Below are 24,981 nucleotides of genomic sequence, written 5' to 3' on the forward strand. Positions count from 1 at the left end.
ATGCACAGCTGATGTTCTCCTCAGGTAACAATTATTTACACTGGGCTTGATAAATGAACAAAAGTGATTTTATTAAGTATAAAAAGTAGGATTTAAGTGGTTCCAAGTGATAACAGACAAATCAAAATAGTTACTAAGCTAGAATAAAACAAAACACGCCAGCTAAGCCTAATACACTTAGCGAAGTTGTTACAAATCAAAATTACTCACTTTAGTTCTTATTTTAGGTAAAGTCCTTCTCAGACCAGAGTTGATCTTTTTTTCTGGCCTGTGTTGAGCAGCTTCTCTCCACCCGTCCTTAGATTTATTTTCTTTCCAGGTGTTTTCATGTATCCTTTTGGGGTGAGGAGCATTCTGTTAAACTATCTGAAGACAATCAGGCTACAACTGCACTACAAGGTTTTTGCACAAAAAACGGCAGAGCGTCCACACCTCAACTGCACTTTTGAGCAAGAAAATCGACAGGACATAGGGCTTTTGCCAGTAGAGTTATTCTTCTCCCCACGAGGAATAACTCCTTTTTGCGCTACAGCCCTTGCACAAAAAGGCTGGTGTGGACACTCCACAGGGGTTTCTTGTGTAAGAAATCCCTATCAGAAAAAGCACAGGTGCTCTGATGGCCATTCTGTGAATGGCCATCAGAGCTTTCTTGCGCAAGAGCTCCCACGCAGTGTGGACGCTCTCTTGTGGAAAAGCACATCGCTTTTGTGATGCGCTTTGAGGTCTGGGCACGCTTTTGCACAAGAAGTTTTTGTGCAAAAACTCTTGCGCAAAAGGCTTCTTCTGCAAAAACCCTGCAGTGTAGACAAAGCTTCATTGTTTGCTTCCCATTCCTTATATAGAATTTCCCCAAGGCAGGAAGTCTTTGCTCAATTTTCCCCACTCCCATGGAATAGTGCAAAATTCAATATGGATTCCAGCAGCAGGTAGCATGGTCACCTGTCTTTGTAGGACCAACCACAATTCAGGCTTACTGGAAAAACGAGTATTCACAAATCATTGCCTTGAGCCCTGGCCTATTGAGGGCATGTCTACACTGGGGAGTTATTTAAAAATAACTCCCCCTTTTTCAAAATAACAAGGCGAGCATCCACACTACCAAGCCTGTTATTTCTAAATAAGGGGCTTGTTATTTCAATATAATATCTCCTGCTTGTGAAGAGGAATAAGCTTTTTTCAAAATAGTTATTTTGGGACTTAATATTTCGAAATAACTTATTTAAAAATAACCTGGTAGTGTAGACATAGCCTGAGTTCCTTGTGTACTGCTAATGGCCTTCATTAGCACATCTAGATTTATGTAAATGGGTTTGTACTTCGTAAGTCTAACTATATATATAAAAATGATACATGCACACAAATAGAATAATACACATCCAGGGGATTACAAGCCCTTGAAGGATAGTTTATATGCCCCCATTTGCATAAAGTATATTTGAGTTATGCATGTTCAAATTACAAAATGTATTTCCATAAAAAATATGGGGTCACAGCATCACACTGCTTGTAACTTGTTATTAAATCTTGAGTAGTTGATCTATGTATCATTCATATTTGATTCCTACGCTTATGCCAGGGTGGCAACCAGTTCAGAAATTAGAATGTTTAGTCCTGGAAAGCTGAATCAAGGCAGATATTAGAAGTTTAAAGCAGAGGGGGAGAATATATTATTCCATAGCAAAATACACTAATGTCTGGCAATAGCTTTATTAAAGCTGCGGATACAGTATCAGTGCTAAAGCAGAATGTGGGGTGTAAACTTTTAGTTAATAGATTCATGATTTCCAAAGTAAGAAGGAACCCCTGTGATCACTCCGACTTCCAGCATTACACATTCCAGAGAACTTCTCCAAAATAACCCCTAGAACGTATATTTTAGAAAACTTGATTTAAAAATTCCCAGTGATAGAGAGTCCAAGACTGGTAAATTGTTCCAATGGGAAATTACCTGTGTTGTTAACTTACACTTTTATTTCTAGTCTGAAAATAAAACATACGTTTTATTTTGTCTAGTTTCAATTTCCAGCAATTGGATCACGTTTTACCTTTCTTTGATAGACTGATGAGCCCATTATCAAATATTTGTTCCCCAGATAAAAGGGGTGTAATCAAGTCACCCCTTAATCTTCCCTTTGTGAAGCTAAATAGATTGTGCTCCTTCAATTTATCATCCTTGACACCCTCCTTTGATCCCTCCACAATTTATCAGCAATTCTGAATTGCTTACACCAGAACTGGATGCAATATTCCAGCAGTGGTTGTATTCATCCATTTGGCCAGTGTCGCTCGTGCTCACAGTCAGGGGAGACGATAGCCATGCCAGGCCCCTGAACAAGGTGAGAGTCCCTGGCTCCGTGCTCCCGGAAGGGGCAGGGCCTGATGTGGAAGGGGTTGGGTTGGGGGCAGCCAGCCCTCAGCACTGCCCAGAGCATGCCACACCACCTATCTCAGCTCTTAGAACTCCCCAGAGCACACTGCACCATGCTCCGGCAGCGATTTAAATTGCCCGAGGCTCTTGGTGCAGCCACAGGCCCTTTAGAATCAATAAACTCTGGGGCAGCTGCCTCCTTTGCACCTCCCTGTCGGCGAGCCTGCTCACAGTTGATTTTTCACCCCAGCTCCCTTTTTCAAAGCCATGGTTTTCCAGGAGGGAGTCCCCCATTCTGTGAGTTTGACTGACATTTTTTTGTTCCTAGGTGTAGAACTTAACATTTAGCCATATTCCAACCCAGTGGTGTCCATTTTACCAAGGAATTGAGATTGCTCTTTATCGGGTGACCTGCACCCTTCATTATTTACCATTCTCACAATTTTTGTGTCATCTGCAACATTTATTAGTGATGCCTTTATGTTTTCTTCCAGGTCATTGCTAAAAATATTAAATAGGACAGGGCCAAGAACCGATGCCTGCCACTATCAGCTATGAACACACCCACTCCCTGGTGATTCCCTACTTAGAATTACATTTTGAGACATATCTGTTAGCCAGATTTTAATCCATTTAATGTGTGCCATGATCATTTTATTTCATTCTATTTTTTTAATCACATTCAAACAAAGGAACAAAAATCTCCCAAATCCTGGGATGTCCACTGTGATCCTTAGCTCATATAACTGGACAACTGGAAGTATATCCTGAGCCCCTTTATAGGTTTCCCAGGACAGCTGCCTTCAAAAGGGACAAACCTGGGAAAACCTGGACAACTTCATCAGAAAGTCAACTTACACCATGCCACTTTAGTGTCTCATCCTGAATTCCTGAAAATGGGATCGAATTGATGGAAACTAGCATCTGAATGTAGATTTCCACACTCTTAAAATACTAATTTTTTAAAAATTGGTATTAATTAAATGTTCATGAAATAAATCCAGATTAAGAACCCCGAATTGCTTATTGCAAAACAGAGCAACACACACTTAAAGAAAATCCAAACAAACTTGGCAGCAATACAGTGGTATGGGGGAAAGCAGGTAATTACTCTCATATATATGTGCTTAGAAAATTAACTCAGTATTACCCTGTTGGTGTAATTGTCAGCTGGACTGCAGCCATATAATTTTGGCTGGACTTTCACTAGAGCTCACAAATTTAAGTAGATCCACTTTGTTCAGTGCTTGGACAGGAGGCTTCTAAGTAAAACTAAGGGGATGCATCTAGACTGGCAAGATTTTGCGCAAAAGCAATTGCTTTTGCGCAAAAACTTGCCAGCTGTCTACACTGGCCACTTGAATTTGTGCAAGAGCACTGACTTTGTAATGTACAAAATCAGTGCTTCTTGCGCAAATACTTTCATGCTCCCGCTCAGGGATAAGTCCTCTTGCACAAGAATACTTGCCCAAGAGGGCCAGTGTAGACAGGCTAAAATGGCCATCGGAGCTTTCTTGCACAAAAGCGCGTCTAGATTGGCACGGATGCTTTTGCGCAAAAGCACTTTTTGCACAAAAGCATCCTTGCCAATCTAGACGCTCTTTTGCGGAAATACTTTTAACGGAAAAACTTTTCCGTTAAAAGTATTTCCGCAAAATCATGCCAGTCTAGACGTAGCCAGGGAGTATAAGCAGCGAGGAGTCCTGTGGCACCTTATAGACTAACCGAAGTGTTGGAGCATAAGCTTTCGTGGGCAAAGACCCACTTTGTCAGATGCATGTCATGGCGTAGTGGGTCTTTGCCAACAAAAGCTTATGCTCCAACACTTCGGTTAGTCTATAAGGTGCCACAGGACTCCTCGCTGCTTTTGCAGATCCAGACTAACACAGCTACCCCTCTGATAAGGAAGAATAGGAAGTGGTGTTGGTGATACAGCAGGTGATTTTCCTCTTCTTGAGTCAGTACTTACTCCTGGGGGAATTCTGTGCCACTGCACAAACAAAGAATTAATGTCCCCTACGTATTTTCTTTTTTGTGTCTCAGAATAATTGATTGTGATGGGGAGAAGAGAAACTGCAAAAGGGGTCATGCTGCCTGTCATTACACCTTCTGTGCAGTAGGGGCTGATGTGGAACCGTAAGAGGTCATCCCTACTCCAGCTGAGTGGGCTGAGGCAGAACTAATTATTCCCAGACCATCCCTGACAGGAATTTGTCTCACCTATTCTTAAAAACCTCCAATCACATGGATTCCCCAACCTGCTTTGGAAGCTAATTGAGTGCTTCGCTATCCTTATAATTACAATCAAGTCTAAAACAGTTGTCCTTCTGGTTATTTCCTCCACCCCCTGCAAAAAGAGTTGTCCCCAACACATTCAAGGAATTCATTCGGTATTTTGTGGTTTTCTGTATTACTTTTCCAGTCGATGTCTCAATAGATAAAGCCTTTCATATCAGGTCATGTGTCATGAATATTTCTGTTACTTCTTCTAGATATTCCTCATCTACCTCTAAATTTAGTGGTCTGTAGTAAACCCCCCCATAATGATATTGCTCCTGTTTTTTTCCTTTGTTAATTTGCATCCTGAGACATTTAATTGGTTTTCCTTAGACCTCTTATGGACCTCAGGACAAGTGTATATATTCTTGATGTATAATGCTACACTTCCTCCCTTGCTCTTTAAATGCAGCCTATGTTACCATCAGCTGTGATGTTCTCACTCCCTGTCTTAAACCATTATATATTTTTGGTTTGTGCCTCTGAAAAGGTGACATGTTAAATCCTGGAGGAAGCGGCATTAAATATCAGTACTGCACAGTGACTGCTGTATACATATGAATGATGTAATATAAATTACTGAAAGATTTACTTGGCATTGCCTGAGTACATCTCAGAGCTGTGGGGGAAGGGAGGGCACAGAGATGTGGGAGGAGTGGGGGAGCTGTGCCTCCTGTGTGTAGGGGGGTTGCACTTCCTAGCCCCAGTGGTGCTCCTGAAGGGGGGGGACTGATGGGGTTTCCCCCAGCCTGGCACTGAGGGCCAGACCGGGGGATTTGGGTTAGAGAAGCCACTTACCTGGGCTGGTGCCTGGTATGTTGGTGAGCCCCATTCTCACCTGGCCACTCCCTTCCTAGTGGCTGCCCCCAGTGGTCACTGTGCAGTATTGTGTACCTCCAATCCTCTCCCTCCCTTTCCATAGAAAACAATCAAATCCCAAGAACATCCTGTTTTCCTGTCACAACCAAACCCTGACCTTGCTTTAAGTTATGGTCAGAGGAAGCTGCCTATGAAATGTGGTGGTCCTAGCTCTTACAATTTAGGAGTTCTTGAACAAATGGACTCACAGACACACACATAAATCTCATATATATGTAGTCCCCTTACTAAAGGGGCCTCTGTTTTATTCTGAGAAGACCCTGTGTGCTACAATCCAGACTACAATTCCCATGAGCCCTTGGGAAAAAAACAAGAAGGAAGGACTCTGGTGTAGGAGAGGGGTCGCTCTCCATGTGCATGAAGGAAAGAGGCCGAGCAGTCTGGGACTCTGCCTTGGAGTTTGGAACCGAACGGGGAGCCAGGCTGCTGCCAAGGATATTGATCCAGTCCAGGGGCTGTCGGAGTGCAGCTACCGACCGGGACTAGATGCCTGTTGGAACTGGGAGTTAGCAGGCTGCTTCCTATAGGCACATCATGAGGCAGTAAGTTTTGGGCCTTGTTGGAAAAGTGCTGCCTGGAACAGAGCTGCTGTTTAGCCTGGACCAAATCTCCACTACAGCAGCAACATCAGCGCACCAATGCAAGCAAGTGTCTGGGACTGAGTCTAGGGGTGTGCACACTCTGGGGTGGGGTCACTGTTAGTACAAATGTCATCTATATAAACTTCAGTTATTGTTATGTGTTTTGTTAATGCTATTCATTACTAATTCTGTTAATCCCTGTTTATTTAAGTTAAGTAAAGATTGTTTATTTTAAAGTATTCTATTAGATGTATATGATTTGTAGTTGTTGTTTTGGATCCATATTATAGCTGGAATGAGTATATTCCTGGATGCTCTCAAGGTACAAGGCCAGCCAGGTGGAGGCACCACCATTTTACATTCATTACAAGCAAGGGACTGCAGCAAGGGGGTTTCCCCAACTAAACACCATCACCACTGGGGTGCTCAGGATCTCTTTTAGGTTAAAACATCAGGCGCCCAGGCACACCTGTGAGTGTGACCTGCTCCCCAGTAACCCGGGGAGGAAAAAGGGGGTTACATATATATATATATATTGTGATTTTCTCTCTCTGTGTGTGTGTGTGTGTGTATATATATATATATATATATATAAAGGCCAGTTTATGTTGGTCTATCTGGGTAATAATTTGACATATATCCAATATTGCACCACAATCTTTGCTCTTGAATAAAAACTAGTTCATGGGGATTTTGAAAAATTGAAGTCCCGATGGGATAGAATTTTCAAACAAAATATATATACACATGGTAATTTTTTAAAATATAACTTTCTGTAACTCAATTTTTTTGAGAGAACGGTGTTGGTGGAGTTCAGATGAAAAGAGAAGCATTTCCCAAGTCCCAGGGAGATGGAAATGGATAGATTAGAGAACAGGTAGACTAGGGAAAGGAAAAGAACCTACGTGAACAGAAAGTCAGTAACATGAAAGCATTGTCATGACTATCATGCATCAATATCCAAAAACCTGACATTAGGCTAGTGCCCAGGCAAGCCCAAGGGGAAAAAGAGGATAGATGGTGAAGTAAATAATCATTGGTTTGACCAAACAGAATACAGATGGAGAAAAAAACAGTATTTGGTTTTCATCCAATAGTTGCCGCTTTTGAAAACAAATTAAAATAAAAGCAACCAATTTTATCAATTTAGAAGGAGAGGGGTGTCATGCCAATACTCCTCCTGCCACTTGAGATGAGTAAGAGAATTAGAGATAATTATGTTGGATTTGCTGCCCTAATCCATTAATAAAGGTTTTTAGAGAGCTCATTTAGTATACTCAGCTGCATTACCGGGAAAATATTTATTCATGGTTCTGGTGCCTATTGTCTATGAAGAATTGCACATCGGTATGGCCCTGAAAGATACCAAATGAAGCCGTGGTCACTTGACAAGAGAACAAGAACACATAGCAAGCACGTCTAGCTTGGTTTTGATTCTGCATCTCACAGAATCCCATTGAACTTCAGGGAGCTTTTCTTGAATGTAGGGGAGAGGCCTTGGTTGTAGAGATTCTCTACAATCATGACTTCTTTCAAACTACCACTAATTAGAAATTTTGGGGTTTACTATAATTGCAAGTACATAATCAGAATTAACAGAACCAGCAGTCCATCCAGTAAATCTCTCTAACTCCGAATGCAATAGGGAGCAGATCTACTAAGTAATAAGACTTTTACACAGACTTTTAGAGAGCAGAAATACCTATGGAGTGAAATCCTGATCCTATGGAAGTCAGGAGGCATTTGGCCATTTACTTCAATGGGAAGAGGATTTCAATCATCAGAGCCAGTCAGTGGGAGATCTGGAACTAGAACATAAAAGTCTTTAGTACCCTAACCTGTGACTGGTCTCTGGAATAGTGTAACTTCTAAAGCTATTCTACCTACAAAGTGCATGCAAGCCCTTGGTTCAAGCACAACTGCTCACAAAATTGATGCAATTAACTGCAGTAGTGGGAGATTAGGGGCCCTGAGGCCATATCTACACCACGCGGAAGATCGACACGTCCATGGTAAGGCTTCTGGGGTTCAATTTAGCAGGTCTAGTATAGACCTTATAAATCAAACTCAGAGGGCACCAACATCGGCGCCAGTACTCCTGCTCCTCACGAGGAGTAAGGGAAGCCAATGGCAGCATTTGCTTCCGTTGAACTTCCACTGTGTGTCAACTCCAGCTATGTAATTAAGGTATTAGGTCAATCTTTCCCTCTAGAGTAGACCAGGCCTAAAGGAATAGAAATTTAAGTCCCAGAAGTCTAGAGGGTTGGCTTTACAAAAGACTCAAGTGAGGCAAAAATGGAGCTAAAGCCTTCTATCCTGCTCCACATTGTGCCCGCTTCTCCAACCTTAGCCACATTTATGTAACTCCATATGAAAAATATTATCACACCAGCATTTAAAGTTGATGACAAAATGGTTTAACGACAAACATTAATGAACAGAGTTCAGAACAGTATAGGTCTTGTTCATTCTCATTTATTTTTTGGGCTATATTTCTTTGGAGTCCTTTCCCACTGATTACAAAAAGTACTCTTAATTATACAGTCTTTAAAAAGCACACTGAAATTATTGAGTGTATTTGACTTTATTTTATCTTTACTTTGGTTATTTGTAATTTTGGGGCATCTTTCACAGCACATGATCATTTTTGTACTGATAGAAATGCTGTGGTTTTTTTAAAAAACATTTCTATAAATACATCTCTACTAATGCTTGCAAATATGCCATTTAAAAATATTCACTCACCCAACAACTAAGAATATTTTCTAGCTCAAGTGGAATTGAGGGCATAATATTTACTTAAATTTACTTCCTAACTTTTAAAAATCAATACATACCTAATATAGCAGTCAGTGCACATGCTTTCACAATACTTATGGTAAAAAATGCCAAAATATCCTTTTTTAAATATCAAAGTTATACACATCCACACTTGCTTTGTTAGACTTGTCACAATTAAACAATACATCTAATATCCAACAACCACTTTCTAGGTAGTCAAGCAATGCAGCTGCAGAAGGAGGCTGCATAATGTGTAAGGGAAATGAAAATATATAGTACCCTCATCTTTTTCGATACTTTCACATTAAGTCTATCTGAAGGTTTGAACTTCAGGGTGCTACTGCAATCTCTGAATACCTCCCAGGAAATATGTTTAAATTGATGTAGTGCCTCTATCCAGCAAAGCACTTATGAATGTGCTTAATTTTAAGCACATAAATATTCCCTTTGACTTCAAGCAGACTCCAAGTGGACCACTAATTTATTTAAGAAAACAAAATAAAAACTCTTCTTGAAGCCAGTGGAACTTCATAGAATTACACTAGCTGAGAATGTATTTGCCCTAAGAAACCAAGAACAGAGATTTTGGATTTTATTTTAGAAAAAAAATGCACCCTCTTGAAACATACAGTGCACTGATATTTCATCAGGATCAAACTAAGAAACATATCTCTACATCCTAAAAGTATCAAAGAAAGTAAGAAGGTGTTTCAAAAGACTTCAGTCTAAGGCTATTTATGGGCTCATTCTGACTGAAATTTGGGGCGGAGGGGGGGAATATCAAAGAGAATATGTTAAACCTCCCTACAGATTAAATAATTATAAGAGAAACTACATGAAAGGCAGAATTTTTAAGGAGAGAAGAGTTGAAAACAGTGTCGGAAATTAGTAATGATATCTGAAAATTGGACTTTCATGTCACTTGCTATCAAATAATTAGAGTTATACTTCAGTAAATTGCCATCCAAACTGGACTGAACCCTGGAAAATGAGCAACAGTGAGGGCTGAGCCTTTGGAAAGGGATACGTTAAAGAAAATAATTTCAGTAAAGGACACAGCAAATAAGCCACGTGACTCCTACTAATTTTGCACCCACTCCTGTTCTGATGGAAGTTGATAGGGATATTTTACCATTGAATTCAATGGGAACCTTTTCTGAGTTGTACAAACCAAGTAAAAACAAAACAACAAAAATTGCCCAAAATGGAATCTGATTTTTCCATCTTCAAAAAAATTCATCTTGTTATTACAGGCTGAATATTTCCAGTCTGGCACCCTTGGAACCAGACGGTGCTGAACCAGAGAGTCAATATTGCCTAACAGCATTATCAACACTTCCACTGTTTACTGGGCTCTTAGAAAACATTTAGAGGTAAGTTAGAGCTAAATAACAGCACAGAACACTGAGTGCCAAGACTGGGGCTGTAAACAAACTTTATGAGACCGTGGGAAATTTGGCCACAACAATGAGAAGTAGACATCTGGCTAACTAAAACATGCCGGACCACAGAAGTTGCCAGAGCAGAGAGTGCCAGACTAGAAAGGTTCATCCTGTATCTGGGTTTCCCTGCTGTAACAGGTATGGCAAACACAGGCATAACTTTGAGACTATTATATTCACTATACAAGTCTCATCTGCTTTAAAGTTACAGGATATAAGACCGAGATGTTACAGACAAGCCAAGCCCACAAAACACTCACAGAACTTTGTAACACAAAGCATTACATCTATGTGCGTGTCCATGACTCGCTGGGGTGGACTTCTGTGAAATTTGGAATCACGGGGGATTGATGAATGCAAAATTCTGGATTTATTAATGCAAAATGCTGGATATGTATATAGCCCACCTTTGAAACTTATAAAAGCGGCACTGACTGGTTTTACTTGTTTACTTGTCAGCCTCATCACGGTCTAACTCACACAAACCTTTAACAAAAAGGGAAAACCTATGCAAAGAATTTTAAGGACTTTGACTTACCAGACTCCCCATAGAAGATGACGATCTCCAGTAAGCTTTCTGTGCATACTATGCTCTGTGAAAGTTGTCTGGTCACTGATAAGTATTCAGATACAAAAGATACAAAAGATCGTCCATACAATTAGTTTTAATACAGTGTCTCATGCAGTAGAAATTGGACACATTGGCCAGATATGAGTAAAAAAGGATTCAAATACTAGCAGAAAAGCCACTGTCCCAGAACAAATAGTATTCAAATGCTTTACCTTCTATACCTGGCTGATACCGTATATAGTGATATAGTGTCACGGCCGTTCCCCTCTTTGGCAGAAGCTGGGGGCTAAAAAACTAATTTCTCCTAATAGTATGACTTGCAGTCTTAGGAATATGCACACAGAACCTCATGCCCTCTCGGACACAGAAATCAGATCATGGTCTTAAAAGGTGATTTTTATTAACAAAACAAAGAAAACATGCTTGTTGAAACATTACTTGGTTGCCAGAGCAGCTAAATAAAAGAGGATGAAAACACAGAGAATTGCATCCCTGGGATTCAGTTTGAAGAGTTATAGTAGAAGAGGTAGTTACATGTGCTCAGCACAGAGAAGTCCAATCCCCAAATAAAGAAAATAACAAGATGGCAACTGACTAAACATTCCTTTTTCTACTCACATATCTGTTGTTCCAAGATTTAATGCTTCTCTAGGCATGGATGTCACTGGATTTTCCATGCCTTACTTCCTGGCTTAAATCATGTCTGTTCTGCCCTGCTCTGGTTACACAAAGACAGTAACAGGGAGGTCACGGCTTCCAATCCAAAAGTCCACACTCTGTTTCCATTGGCTGTCCTGGCCTCTTGCTAACTCACTTCCTGCTTCTCTAGCATTCCTGGAGATTTTCTAGGACCCACCGTCTATGGGTTTAACCTTTACGGGCAGTTAAATTAATGTCAGTAAAGGACATAGCAAATGAGCCACATGACTCCTACTAATTTTGGACCCACTCCTGTTCTGATGGAAGATGATGGGGATAGTTTACCATTGAATTTAATGGGAATCTTTTTTAAATTCTGAGCCAGGACAATTAGGGTTAGCTTTCAAGAGTTAACCACTGTGAAAAGACTTTAGTTAACTGAATGTCCAGAAAAGGGTATTACCCCTCCCATTCATCACATCACAGGTCATAGTCCCTGGGAAAGGTGGGGAGAGAAGTAAAACTGTAGGAGCTGAGCTTGGTCAGACCTGCTGGGAGGTAATCATAGTGAATTTCAGGGTGACTGAAGCCTAAATCCATGGACAGCGCCAAATTACAAAATAAGCTATTTCAAAATCGACTCGAAATAAGCTATGAAATTTGCGCAGCTCAAATTAAAGCTGTAAAGGTACAGTTATCCACATGCTTTGTCTCAATGGAAACAAAAGGGAGTCCCACAGCCACCAAGATTTACACTGATTAAATAAGAAATAGTCTTATTTTTTCCCCCTTACAGAACAGGTCCAAATCTTAGAGCATCCCACTGTTGTTATGACCTTTCAACAATGCATTGACTCACCGGGAGTGGGTGAGGGGAAAGAGGTGAGTTGTCCCAGGGCCCAGTGGTTCAAAGGGACCTGGGGAGCTCCTGGCTGCCACCACTGCTACTGTGGCCCTTTAAATTACCGCTGGAGCGCCAGGCCCTTTAAATTGCCATTGCATGCTCCATGTGGCTCTTAGGGGTGGAGGGAGGAGTAAAGTGCACTGGAGGACTGGCTGCCCTGTCCCCACCCCTTCCTGGACTGTGGACCTGCCCTCCCCTCCTTGCCCAGAGGCCTACACAGGCTGTTGGCTCCCCTGCTCATTCCCACCCTCTAACTTCTGGCTTCAGGCCCACAGGTTCATTAGACTTTAAGGTTAGGAGGGACCATCATGACCATCTAGTCTGATCTTCTGTACATTGAAGCCACAGAACCTTACCCACCCACTCCTGAAATATTAACCTAGTCTCTGGGGGTATGTCTACACTACCACCCTAGTTCGAACTAGGGTGGTAATGTAGGCAACCAGAGTTGCAAATGAAGCCCGGGATTTGAATTTCCCGGGCTTCATTTGCATAAAGCCGGAGACGCCATTTTTAAATGTCCGCTAGTGCGGACTCCGTGCCTCGCGGCTACACGCCTAGTCCGAACTACCTAGTCCGTGCCACGTGTAGCCACGCGGCATGGAATCCGCACTAGCGGACATTTAAAAACGGCGGTGCCCAGCTTTATGCAAATGAAGCCTGGGAAATTCAAATCCCAGGCTTTATTTGCAACTCCGGTTGCCTACATTACTACCCTAGTTCGAACTAGGGTGGTAGTGTAGACATACCCTGGCTGAGTTACAGAGAAGCTAGATAATTTCATGGAGGTTAGGTCCATAAAAGGCTATTAGCCAGGGATAGAAATGGTGTCCCTGGCCTCTGTTTGTCAGAGGATGGAGATGGATGGCAGGAGACAAATTGCTTGATCATTGTCTTCGGTCCACCCTCTCTGGGGCACCTGGTGCTGGCCACTGTCAGCAGACAGGCTACTGGGCTAGATGGACCTTTGCTCTGACCCAGTACGGCCGTTCTTATGTTCTTACGTATGTACTGAAGTCCCCAAATCATGATTGAAAGACGTCAGGTTAGAGGCAATACCCCATTTAAATCTTCGACGAGGGCTGACACAGGTGACACTTTCTCAGCTCATGAAATGTGTGTTAATTCTCTCCCTGCCTACCTATGGCAGAGTCCCTATAACACCATGACTTTGCTTTTATGTTCCCAGACAGTCTGGTGCTGAATCCTGCCACAGCAATTGACAGGGGAGGAAAACATACTTTTGTGTGTATATTTTGTTCTTGCTTCAGAATTGGGCGTAGCATCTGCTCTGATGCCCCCAGAGTCTTGACGGACTCAGAATGAAGCATCTCTGCTGAACAGAGCCCATATTTCTGAAGTGAGTAGAGCAGTGCCTACTTAGTGTTTCAAATGGATATATTTCAAAGCCAAAATGGGGGAAATCTACTTACAGCATTTCTTGCAAGGATATGAAATCCTAAGTGTAATAGAATGCAAGGGAAAATTTGACAGGCTTGTTTTTTATCATGGATGAATAACCACTGTCCTTCCTGTGAGAGTTTAATTAGAGAAGGAGGGATTAGAAAGGGAGGAAAAGGCACTTTCTTTGAAGGTTTATGAAATAATTTATCTGTCTTCAGACCCCTCAGATATACTTTCTCTCCACGCTGTAGGGACTGCTGTGCCTCTTGATATCGGATAGTAAAATATAAGTCAAAAGTAGAACTTTGAAATAATTATACATTCTGTATTCATCAACATAATTGATTTGAACTAATGTTTTTGCAAACTTTTTAATGAAGAAATCATGACATCATTTATACACCTCCCCCACAGAACTAAAAAATTAATGGGCATCTTGTCATTTTCTTCAACTGGAGCATACCATGTGTGTACATATTTAGAGAATGGGTGTATCATACACATGCAGGCTTTAGATTGCATTTCTCCTGAAAAGAATCTTACGGTAACTATATATGCTATCAAAATCTTTTCCCCCCTCTTAAGGCTGTCATGAGATTTTCTTCCTTGCCCTTGTATTCTCTCTCTTGCAGTTCAGTTGGAAGCACTCCTTTCTGTTCTATTCTGTTCCTTACACCATGTTCGTCACCATGGCAACTAAGCACATCACCTTAGAATGCCCTTAACTTAGCAAGCCTAATTACAAAAGTTATTATTGGTAATTCATTATTTAGGTTTTTTTTTTTTAACTTTAGTGACAGCCTTTGACTCTCACATCTGTGCCATGATTTTCACAGCTTGATTATACATCTCCTGGGGAAGTGCTTCTTTCTATTTGTTTTTCAATTCCACGCCATTCATTTTGGGTGGAACTCCCTTGTTCAAAGATATTCCTTTCTACTCTACCTCTGAAAAATGCACAACACAAAATATGCACGAGTATTTATTTGGAGGAACCATGTTAGCTTCCTGCTTTCCTTTTGAAAATGGAACCAAATTGAGTTTATGGGCATAAATATGCAGGAAAAGAACAATTTAAATAAAATCTCATTGGGCTTGCATGATCCAATCAGGGAAGAGTGAGAGGGAAGTGATTAATATAACCAATCACAAATGAGCAGCATAGCTGGCTTTTCAAAAATATGCAACCAATCCACACAGTCAGGATGGTGGGAGGAAGTAAAAAGCCAGCTATTGAAAAAGTCTAACTAGTGGATATACACCTAAACCCATTGCTCAAAATGCGCACACATCTGGGTTCATATTAGTGAATACTCCCCAAACAGAAAAATAGAATAAAGAGTCAAATTCTTCCTTGCAAATTATTCACTGGCCTCAGATTCCTGAATTCTAATTCTTGATTGACTATGTGATGTTACCAGCAAAAGTTGATATTGGAACACATAGGCTACATGTGTTCCATTCATATGAATTTAACTGTACAGGCCACAGTGGAAGTCACAATCAGGTTTATCTTTCAGACATGGTTTCATTAAATGGGCAGATAATATGATAATGAATGCTCCACAAATACCTTGATTGCTGAATCAGTGTGACTTTACACGTTCAAAATTCTGCCTTCACTTCATAAATGCAACCTCCTTTCCTATCATGTCTAGATTTAATTAAAGATTATCGGTTCAAATTGGCCATAGAACGAGGACCAATAGTTAGAGGTTGTCTAGACAGTTAGTCACTGTGTGGCACTTACTACTGTAGTCTACTAAGCCACAGTCTGGGACTTTTAGTGAGCTGTAGCAGTGTCTACACGGGATGTTACTTTGCAACACATTGGTGCACTGTAGATTTCCACCATAGCTTGCAGCAAAATAACTTGCTGGGTACACAAGCCCTCAGTCTTTAACTCCCTATCATTTTGTCCCATTCCACTCCCTTCTAGACTTGAATGGCCAAGCCTTCCACCTATTATCAAGAAAAATACTAAGTTGAACTAGCTGAATGAGCATTAATAGGATCTTAACTTTATACATTCAAAGGGGGACCCAGATTCGACTCATTCTGAGTTGAAACAATACGAAAATGGTTCCAGACTGGGAGTAAATCCGCTGGGAGTCCATCCCTTTGGATCAATTTCTTGTCTAGTTCTTGCTAGCTGAAGACATCTCTTAAAAACGAACATGTGCTTCCCATTGCCAGGATGCTTTGCTTTATTAATTTTGTGTAAAGCAAGCTGTCTTTTGGGGTAGGGGGTTAATTTCCTGAACAAAAAGAAAATGGCACTTCGTCAATTTCAAAATAAATAATGGTCCCAAGGTGTCATTCATTATTTTCAATTCACACAAGTCTCTGCAGATTCCAGGCGCACACAGACAGTTCAGAGAAACAGTGATTTTCACTAGGCAGCCTCACTGTATGGTGTATATCATATTAGGCTGCATGGGAATCAATGGCTATTAAGGGTAGTTTGGCTCATCTGTTTTCTATAAGAAGTTAGCTACATTTTGGAAAAGTGAAGTATAAAGACAAGAACAGGGTAACTCTGGAGAAAGAATAAAGCCATGCACAGATGTGGGAAGTTGGGGGGGCACCTCCAGGATTTGCGTGCCACACCCCCACGCCTCTGTCACCCAGGATCCTCAGCGCAGACCCCACTCTGCCTTGTGGTCTGGCCAGAAGTAGGTGGTGATGAGGGGTGCTAACCAGGGTGGTGGTGGGGTGTGCCTACTCCAAAAACTGTTTCAGCACCACGGACACCATGTGCTTTTAGCAAAAAGTTCTTAAAATTAATTCACGTTTGGAGCTTTCTGATCCTTCTGTAACTCAATAGATATCTTGTGTCTTATTAGTCCATTTGAATGTTTTTGATCCTTATCAGAGACTAGCTGAGTGGCAGAAGAATATCTGTCTGATCCCTCCCCCCCGCCACACATCAGGTGCTAACACGTCTGTGCTAACACCACCAGCGCAAACACATCTCAATTACAGATTTCACTGAAATAATGAGAAAGTAGCATTAGTCCTATATGGTGGCTGGGCATCTTGACCTGTGAAGTAAGTGTCAGGTAACACAGTGGAATCTGGAAGGCCACAGGGCTGTGACTGCATTGCAGGAATTCAGTTATTTCCAAGTGTAGGCAATAACAGATGATCATATCTCTGAGTTTCTGAAACATATGTTGCAAAATGTAATTTTTATTATTATTTTTACTTATGGGGCTAATTTTAGTTGAAGGCTTAATATAGTATATGACCCTACCCACTTCAGGAAAGGTTAGCAGTAATTTAAACACACGAATATGGAATTATTTATAAGTTTAGAAGCCAGATAGGAATTCTGAATAATATTTTTAACTATCTGTTTTGCACAAGCTTCCTCCTTACTTGGCAGGAATCTTTTCATGATTATACCTAATACCAGGTGATAGGCAAAAGTGCATGAATGTATCTGTTTTACCAAAATGTTTAACATGGATTGTGCATGAAAAAGAAAACATTATCTGGCTACTATCATGCATAAAATGTCATTCTGTTCTGGGTACAGATGGTTTTTCACTTCCCATGGTGTTTCTTTGTGGAAAATCTGTTGTGTTCTTAGTATTTAATTTGCCTTTTTGACGCAGTTTTCTCAATTAAATCTCTGGCAGATGATGTGTTCGTTTTTATTCAGAGAATCAGGCTTCTCTGCTCTTATTGGATAAGGTTTAATCTAATCTGTGGGATTCAGATTTAGCAGTGTGATGTTAATTAATTTTAAACTTTGCTAAAATGTTTCTTTCATGAAGCGGAAAAGATAAACGTGTTCACCTCATCGTAAGACTAAAGAAAGTGTGGAGGGCTTGCTTCGATTTTACTATGTTAGGGGGGAATGTAGGAGATGGGGTAGAGGCGAAGTCACTCCATTACCAAATATATCCCCAGAACAGGTACAGCAGAAGTGAAAGCTTTCCGTACTTTGCAACTATTGGGCCTCAGTTTTGACCTTTTATCTAAGATTGCAGGTTAGGGTGTGTTTTTTTGGTGTTTATGTGGATACTTTCATCCAGATTGTTGTAAGGCAGGGCTACTCAACACACGGCCCGTGGACAACATGCAGCCCGCGGTGTGGTTTAGGTTTACATGGGGCTCAGCATGCGGCCTGTGGGTAGGATACTTGGAATACAGCCTCTACTGGGAACACGCTCCACAACAGGAAGGCATCTCCCAGGTGGGGTGAGCAATGAAAGATACAAGGAGATGGACTGGTTGGAACAGATGGGTACAGGGTGTCAGCATGTCTAGCCCCCAGGGAGGAGGCACTGGGGAATTGTGGGAAGTGTTTTATATTCATGCCCGTCAGTGTGAAAGAATATATATTTTAAATATATTTGCATATATTTGCATGTATATGCAACCACACTTAAGTTGCGGTCCTCAGCATGTGCTGTGAGTATCATTGTGGCCCCCAGGGCTTCCAAAGTTGAGTAACCCTGTTGTAAGATATTGGCCCATGGTGAGAGCAGTATCAGTGTAGCAATATTTGTGTCAGGTATGAGTCCCAGCACCTCTAGGCATGGCAGTTCATGGCCCTGGCACCTCTGGGCTTGCCACATCAGTTTTAAAACTTAAAGAAAAAATTGCTTGAGCTCTGACACCTCGTCCCTACAAATTAAGCACTGGGCAGTAGGGATCAGGATGAAACTAATTTTTCAGGGCATACGCAGGGAAATGGTTGGGTATGAAACCTAGTTACACAACATAGGAAAGATTTCTGTGCAAGATCTTAAGTTTGCCTTTGGCATTAATTACATAACCACATAATATTCTTTCCACAGGACCCCAGTTTTACTCAATGTACAGGATGTACACACCAGAGGGCAGAATTAAGGTTGCATTCATTTAACGCTGTTGTTCTTCCTAGTTAATAGTAAATAATTCATATAACTGCTGTACATATAAACAACATCCTAGAGAACACATTCTATACAAATACAATGAACCAGCGTTTTCTTGTGTTTTCCTTTGGTTTATCTTTTGAAATCAGCGGTGCTATATTAGCAATGAATTCTGCTCCAGATTCTTACATAGAATCTTTATGGAAGGATTCACATTGATTTCTATGAGCTCAGGGCCATGAGGCCAATTTTTGCTTTTGGTTATTCCTCCATATGTCCAGAGTAACTATTGGCTTCCATTGAGTTTCTCTGAATTTCTACAGGTGTACCTGAGCGCAAAAACTGACTCACAATTAGCAGGACTGCAGACAGGTTGAGCTTGAACTGTTATCTTTTCTTCTCATACACTAGGGTGAATTCCTTTCAGTTTCACAAGAAACAAAAATTGGGACGGGGAAAAAAACCCTCCACTTCCCTCCAATATTTCACGAATCTACTCAAAATGCATCATGACTAATTTTTCTTTTACTCTGCGCATAATTCATTATTAGTATTTATTAAAGCATTTTGCAATTTATTCTATCTCTATCTAATGCTTTCTTTCCTTTGACTTTAAACTATTCATCGGATATGATTTTAAGTGGCTGCCTGCATATACACGTCACTGAAGATTAGTGCAGTGTATGGTAAATGTATTTTTTAGTGGTCATTATTGGAGGGTTTTTATATCAAGTGTTTATTAGACAGGATTCATTGTGTTATTATTCTCCTCCAACAACATTAACTTGTCTCCCAGCTTTCCAGAGCTTGTTATTTTCAGAGTGGAAAACCTCAAGGAGTTAAGAGAACAGTCAAGCAAGTTTGCAGAACATTTCATTAGTTTGTGGGAAATTCTGTTTACTGTGTCATGTCTTTCCTCTGAAGACTGAGAACATCTGCCAAATATAATATCACTTCCTTCCTTTGCAGTCTAGCTCCTCTTCTGTTTGACATTGCAGGACTAACCATTAACTCTCACTACCTCGTTTAAAGAGGTGATGTACTTCTATCTGAAAGTTTAAATTTCAATTTATATTTGAATGTCAGACTTCAGATAAATCCAGACAGAGAAAATCCCGAATAACAAACAGCTCTGTGGGCAAAGAGAACAGACAGTGCCAGCAGTCACTCCATCTTTTCTAATCATTCCCTGGCACTATAATTCTGTGCTTGTTATTTCTGATGGACTTTTCTCATTGTTTTAGACACAACTATTGCAAAGCATACTCAGTAGTAGTGAAGGTTGAATCTCGCTCATCTGACGTGTGGATTTGTTTCAGGTAAGCACTCAGATCTTCAGAAACTTATGCAAATCATACACCAGGGCTACTCAACATGCGGCCCATAGGCCGCATGCGGCCCGCGGCCCGTTTGTGGACCACAGTGCGGTTTGGGTTTACACAGGGCTCAACATACATCCTGTGGGTAGGATCCTTTGAATATGACCTCTACTGGGAACACACTCCACAACAGCAAGGAATCTCCCAGGCGGGGTTGAGCATTGAAAGATGCAAGCAGACGGGCTGGCTGGAACAGACGAGTACACAGTGTCAGCGTGCCTGGCCCCCAAGGAGGAGGTGTCAGGCCATCGTGGGAAGTGCTTTGTATTCATGCCCGTCAGTGTGAAAGAAGCTATTTGCATATATATTTGCATGTACATGCAACCACACTTAAGTTGCAGCCCTGGGCATGTGCTGTGAGTATCACTGTGGCACCCAGGGATTCCAAAGTTGAGTAGCCCTGTTATACACAAACCTCAAGATCCTTTGAAATTGATCTGGAAGTGTCACAAGAACATTCTTGTGAACTACTTCAAGACAGGCCCAGAAGAGAAAACAACAAAATTCTACTTATCACTTACGGTCCTCAACTGAAACCCCTCCAACGCATTATCAACTATCTATAACCTTTCCTAGAAAATGACCCCTCACTCTCGGTGGCCTTGAGGGAAAGGCCAATTCTCACTTACAGACAACCCCCTAGCCTGAAACAAATTCTTTCCATTAGCCACGCAACACACCTCCATCATAATCATCTAGGAACCCACCCCTGCAATCAGACCCGATGCCAACTCTGCACACACATCTATACCAGCGATTTCATTACTGGACCCAACCACATCAGCCACCAAATCAAAGGCTCATTTAACTGCACATCCACTAATGTGATCTATGCCATCAAATGCCAGCAATGCCCCCACTGCAATATATATTGGCCAGACTAGACAATCTCTACAGGAAAGAATTAATGGACACAAATCAGATATCCGAAAAGCAACACACAAAAACATATTGGAGAACACTTTAATCTTCCTGGACACTCATTAATGGATCTCCAAGTCGCTGTTTTGTGTCAGACCAATTCCACAAGCCAAATACACAGAAAAGGATTGGAGCTTAACTTCATTCACAAGTTTAATTCTCATGCAAATGGCATGAATCATGATATTGGATGGCTCACACATTATCAACCAACCAAACAATGAAGGTCCTAATGGTTCTTGATGTTTGTGTAGAATCTGGTGTTGGTCATCTTCCTTTCCAACTGCAAACTAATGTTTCTTATCAACCTCTTGTAGCTATTTAGTATTTAAGGTGCTAACTAGACTATTTGGTGTTTTTTAAGTCTTTCCTGTTACAGACTAACTCAGCTATCACTCTGAAGCTTATGTACTCTCTGTCTCTTTTTTCTTCCTCCCCTCCATTTTTTTCCTTCTTCCCTCTCCTTCCTTCTCTTATTTATTCTTGGATCTGGACTTCCAACACTCTGGTCATCTGAAGAAGTGGGTTGTGCCCATGAAAGCTCATAATATTATCTACCTGTTTTGTTAGTCTTTAAGGGTATGTCTACACTACCACCGGGCGCCGCCATTTTTAAATGTCCGCTAGTTCGGACTCCGTGCCCGCGGCTACACGCGGCACGAACTAGGTAGTTCGGATTAGGCTTCCTATTCCGAACTACCGGTACTCCTCGTTCCTAATCCGAACTACCTAGTTCGTGCCGCGTGTAGCCGCGGGCACGGAGTCCAAACTAGCAGACATTTTAAAATGGCGGCACCCGGCAATATGCAAATGAAGCCCAGGAAATTCAAATCCCGGGCTTCATTTGCAACTCCGGTTGCCTACATTACCTAGTTCGAAATAGGGTGGCTAGTGTAGACATACCCTACGGTATTACTAGACTATTTGTTGTTTTTTAAGTTCATTCTTGTGATAATTCGTCATCTGCACTTTGGGTTCTAAATGGAACTTGGACCTGCTAAGCAAGCAAAAATAAATAAATAAATAAATAAATAAATAAATAAATAAATGAAATAGAATTGTAATGAGGGGTAAACCAGTCTTCCTCAAATCTCGCCCAAATAGTGTCACAGAGCCCAAGTGAAGCAGCACACAAATCAGGATAACCACAAATCATGCTGCATTTTTCAAGCTTACAGAAGAGGTCATGGGAAGTTATCTTTTGGAAGAAAAGAAAATGTCAGTACATACTATGCCAAAATGATTTAGGGACGTAGAACAATAGTGTTGAACCAGATCCCTACTCACACTGAGTGGTATCTTACTCCACTGAATTGGGCCCATAATAATGATAGCAATGTTTTGTACTTATACGGCTCAATCCTGCTCTTACCAATATCAGCATGGACTTTGCCACCAAGTTCAACAGATGCAAGATCAGGGCTTATTTACTTCCAAATTAAAGGGGCAATGCTTGGATATTCAAAAGAGCCTATGGAAATTTCAATGAGAAGACATATAGGGGTAAATTAGAGCTAAATAAAAGCACAGAACACTCAGGCTATATCTACACTGCAGGCTTCTTGTGCAAGAAGCTTTTAGTGGAAGACATCTTCCACAAAAATGTCTTCCGCAAGAGCACGCTGCTGGTGTCCAGATGTCAGATGCTGCGGAGCATGTTGGCATCCGGGCGCTGCTGTGGCTCCTTCGTGGCCCCCAGGGAGGCCAGGGGGAGAGGCAGGAGGATGACGTGCACCAGATGGTGCCAGTCAGCCTCCAGCCATTGCTGGCAGGCTTGCAGCAGCAAGTCCAAAAACTGGAGCAGAATGCCCAGGGCGTGCTCTGGCTCCATGGTGCCAACTGCGGCGACGTCCCCAATGGTAACCACTGAAACAGACAGGCGGTGAGGAAAACGCTTTGCTGTCCCTCGGCGAGGTAGGCAAGCAAGCAGAAAAGCTGAGAACTGGCTGTCCAGGGGTGTCCCTTTAAGCATGAGCCTCAGATAGCCTCAGACAGCAGCCACACAAAGCAACTACTGACCTGATGCCCTGCTGGAACCAGTTTCAGCTGCCCTTAAATGCGACCCAGCGTCCAATCAGTGTGGACGCGCTATTTCGAATTAGCAAAATGCTAATTCGAATTCGTTTTTGGGTCTAGATGCGTTATTTCAAATTAGCTTATTTCGAATTAACTAATTCGAAATAAATTAGTTCGAATTAGTGCTGTAGTGTAGACATACCCTGACAGTCTTTAATAAGGCCTTGTCTACATTAAGAAATTATTATGAAATAACTAAATTTGAAATAACTACTCCCAAAATGACTATTTCGAAATAGCGTGTCCACACTATGGGGGAGCCTCGAAATTAGTCCGAAGCAGGCTCTGTTATTGTGGATGTGTTACCTTGACTTAGAGCCCAAGGAAGCAGTGGGGAGTAATTACTTCAAATTACTCTGGGGAGTAGTTATTTTGAAATACCAGCAGCAAAGCATCCACACTACCGCTACTCCAAATTTATTATTTCGAAATAATCGTTATCTCCCATGGAAAGCATGAGTACAGATTTCAAAATAACCAGCCCATTATTTTAGCATTTGCCAACAGAGGAGAAAACTTCAGGTAACTCGTCAAAACAAACTTACTTCTCAGAACCTCCTACTCGGGTATCCGTATCCAATACAAGTCTTACTGTGAAAGCTTTGTATGGAAGCCCTTAAACAAGCATGACGCTGGCAAATATAATGGGTGATTTCCTCTATCAAATGTGGTATTTTAATGCAAGGTTTGACATTTCTCACAGCATTCATCTCATATCACTAGCAATGTTTATCAACATTGCCATTTCCTGCCCAACATCTCCATGCATCTGACAAAGTGGTTTTTACCCATGAAAGCTTATGCCCAAATAAATCTGTCAGGCACTTATTTCAAAATAATCACAATTGCGCTGTGTACACGTGCCCTATTCGGACATAACTATTTTGGAATAGGTGTTATTCCTCGTAAAATAAGGGTTATGGATTTCGGAATGAGACGCCTGTTATTTCAAAATTATTTCAAAATAATGGGCTTGCTCTGTAGACATGCCCATAGTCTTTAAAGTGCCACAGGACTCCTCATTGTTTTTGCAGATACAGACAAACACAGCTACCCCTCTGAGACCTGCCCAAGGAAGTTAATGCATGACCCTTTGTTTCTCCCAACTTTCTCCTCTGGTATCTCTTTCTAGCTGACTGAATGACTGGCTGAAGAGGAAAGCCAACTGCAAAAGAAAAACACTTCTTGATCACGCATTCAAACCTAAACTCATGTGCCCTTTTAACATATTTAAACAGACTTTTCCTGACATGCTGGGATACAATAGAGTAGTTGTTGACATATCACCACTTCATTGGTTTATATACAAAATTGAGTTTAGGGATAACGCCCATAAGAACAACCCTCTGGATGGTCAGTGCTGCAATGAGTTAATGGCTTCTAGACACCTTATATAGGAATCCTTTTTCTTTCAGCCAGTAGTTCTTGCAATGGTTTGGCCTTACAGTCCCTCTAATTGTTCAGCTAGCTAATGATCTCCTTATATCAGGTGTAAATGAGTTTTCACACTCCAACCTGGTTTTTGTCATGGCTTTAATGTAGGCAGTTAATGAGTGCTATTGCTCTGAGTTTTCTCATGTGGAAGAAGGGTATGTCTAACTAGTGATATAATGACAAGCGGTAGCTAATGTTATTCTGTTCAGCTGTAGTGCAGAGCAGGGAGAGTTTAAGAAAGATGAATCTCTCAAGCAAAGGAGAACTGAGGACACATTAAGCAGAACTGTACTAACAACCTAATTCTATTACTTTTACACAAACTTCAATCCATTCCAGCAGAGTCAAGAACCTTACAGGGAAAAACAGGAAGAAGAGGTTACTCATCTGTGCAGCAACTGACGTTTTTCAAGATGATTGACCCCATGGGTGCTCCACATTAGGTTGGTGTGCC

Source organism: Pelodiscus sinensis, chromosome 20, assembly GCF_052426305.1.
Source record: "Pelodiscus sinensis isolate ZL-2025 chromosome 20, ASM5242630v1, whole genome shotgun sequence".
In the NCBI taxonomy this organism is placed as follows: domain Eukaryota; kingdom Metazoa; phylum Chordata; order Testudines; family Trionychidae; genus Pelodiscus; species Pelodiscus sinensis.